Source organism: Coturnix japonica, unplaced genomic scaffold, assembly GCF_054131305.1.
Source record: "Coturnix japonica strain WE unplaced genomic scaffold, WE-NBRP24 Scf092, whole genome shotgun sequence".
Classification (NCBI taxonomy): domain Eukaryota; kingdom Metazoa; phylum Chordata; class Aves; order Galliformes; family Phasianidae; genus Coturnix; species Coturnix japonica.
In genome coordinates this window covers 102,501-105,000 of record NW_028188995.1, presented here as the reverse complement: position 1 = coordinate 105,000, position 2,500 = coordinate 102,501, and positions in this window count along the sequence as shown.

The following is a 2,500-nucleotide window of genomic DNA, read 5'->3' as shown; positions in this document are numbered from 1 at the left end:
GCGGCGGCGTCCGGGGGGTCTCAGCCGCGGAGGCTCGGGTGCGCCGGCACGGTCCAGCCTCTCCCGGCGGGCTCCGCTCGGCTCGGACGTTCCTCGGCGGCGTCCGGCGATCTGAGCCGCGGCGGCTCGAGTGCGCCGGCACGGTCCAACCGCTCCCGGCGGGTTCCGCTCGGCTCGGACGCTCCTGGGCGGAGTCGGGCGATCTGAGCCGCGGCGGCTCGAGTGCGCCGGCACGGTCCAACCGCTCTCGGCGGGCTCGGCTCGGCTCGGACGTTCCGCGGCGGCGTCCGGGGGGTCTCAGCCGCGGAGGCTCGGGTGCGCCGGCACGGTCCAACCGCTCCCGGCGGGTTCCGCTCGGCTCGGACGCTCCTCGGCGGAGTCGGGCGATCTGAGCCGCGGCGGCACGGTCCAGCCTCTCCAGGCGGACTCAGCACGGCTCGGACGTTCCGCGGAAGTGGCCAAGTGCCGCTCTTGTGGCTGCTCCGCTGCGCCTGCACTGTGTACACGGCTCCGAGCGTCTCCGGGGGGGGGGGGGAAGAGGGGGGGGGGGGGGGGGGGGACGGGAAGAGGGGGGAGGGGGGGGGGGGGGGGAGTAAGTGGGGGGGGGGAAGGGGGGGGGGGGAGTAAGGGGGGGGGGGGGGCACGGCGTCGGCGGCTAGGCGTCGCTGCCCATGCGGCTCGGCTAGGTCGCCACGGTCTACCCGGCTCCGAGCGGGCCGTGGTGCTCGGCGGCGGCGGCTAGGCGTCGCTGCCCATGCGGCTCGACTAGGTCGGCACGGTCTACCCGGCTCCGAGCGGGCCGTGGTGCTCGGCGGCGGCGGCTAGGGGTCGCTGCCTATGCGGCTCGGCTAGGTCGGCAGGGTCTACCCGGCTCCGAGCGGGCCGTGGTGCTCGGCGGCGGCGGCTAGGCGTCGCTGCCCATGCGGCTCGGCTAGGTCGGTACGGTCTACCCGGCTCCGAGCGGGCCGTGGTGCTCGGCGGCGGCGGCTAGGGGTCGCTGCCTATGCGGCTCGACTAGGTCGGCACGGTCTACCCGGCTCCGAGCGGGCCGTGGTGCTCGGCGGCGGCGGCTAGGGGTCGCTGCCTATGCGTCTCGACTAGGTCGGCACGGTCTACCCGGCTCCGAGCGGGCCGTGGTGCTCGGCGGCGGCGGCTAGGCGTCGCTGCCCATGCGGCTCGATTAGGTCGGCACGGTCTACCCGGCTCCGAGCGGGCAATGGTGCTCGGCGGCGGCGGCTAGGGGTCGCTGCCTATGCGGCTCGGCTAGGTCGGCACGGTCTACCCGGCTCCGAGCGGGCCGTGGTGCTCGGCGGCGGCGGCTAGGGGTCGCTGCCTATGCGGCTCGACTAGGTCGGCACGGTCTACCCGGCTCCGAGCGGGCCGTGGTGCTCGGCGGCGGCGGCTAGGGGTCGCTGCCTATGCGGCTCGACTAGGTCGGCACGGTCTACCCGGCTCCGAGCGGGCCGTGGTGCTCGGCGGCGGCGGCTAGGGGTCGCTGCCTATGCGGCTCGACTAGGTCGGCACGGTCTACCCGGCTCCGAGCGGGCCGTGGTGCTCGGCGGCGGCGGCTAGGGGTCGCTGCCCGTGCGGCTTGCGTGTAGCTGCCAGGTCTACCCGCTTTCGGCTAGGCTTTGCCGCCCTGTGAGATGGGGGGCGCTAAAGCTCCGGAGCTTGCTAGGGGGTCGCTGTTGTTTCTTACCTACCGTTACGTCGACGTAGAGCGCCGCTTACCCTCGGCGCCGCTGCCGGTAGTCGGCGCCGTTCTTTTCCGAAGCAGTTTTTTCTTACGCCTTCCTTTTTCGTCTGCAGGAGCGAGCGCGTGCTCGTCTCCAGAGGCGGCAACGAGCGGGCGCAGGCGAGCGCGGTTGACCGCCGGGCTGTGGAGTTTTTCGGTTGCGGCTTTCTGGTGCGCCGCTTGTTTCGCTCGGTCCGGTGGCCTCCGTCGGTCGGATGTTCGCTGCCCGTGTCGCAGTTCGGCCCCGGACTCTGGCGTTCGCTCGTTCCGCGAGCGGGGAACCCGCCAAAATCGGGGCGAAAGGCGAGAGAGTTGAGCGTGGGCAGGCGTCTCCCCGCGCCGCGCTGCCATGGGAAGAGCCCCGAGGAGGGAGGAAGGAAGGCAGACAGAGACAGGCAGAGGGAAGAAAAGGGCGCGGGCCGGCGTGCCGGGCGGCCGGCAGTCGGACGCAGAAGGGCCGGGGGCGTCCCCGGCGGGTCCCGCCGTCACGAGGGAAGAAGGGGGACCCGGAGCTCGCTTGTCGCGGCGGCGGCGCCGCGTTCTCCCTTTCGCACCGCTCTCACTCGCACGCGGGAGCCCCGACCCGATCCACCGTGGCGCTCCTCGGGCGCGTCGGAGAGGCTTCCCGGCGGGCCGGCTCAATCCCGCTCCCCGTGTCGTTCGGGGCGGCGTGGGGCGGGCCGGTGTTCAGGCAAGGGCGAGCACCTCTCGGCGGACGTTGCCCACGCACACCCACACGCACGTGCGCGTGCGGTCTTTCCGCCG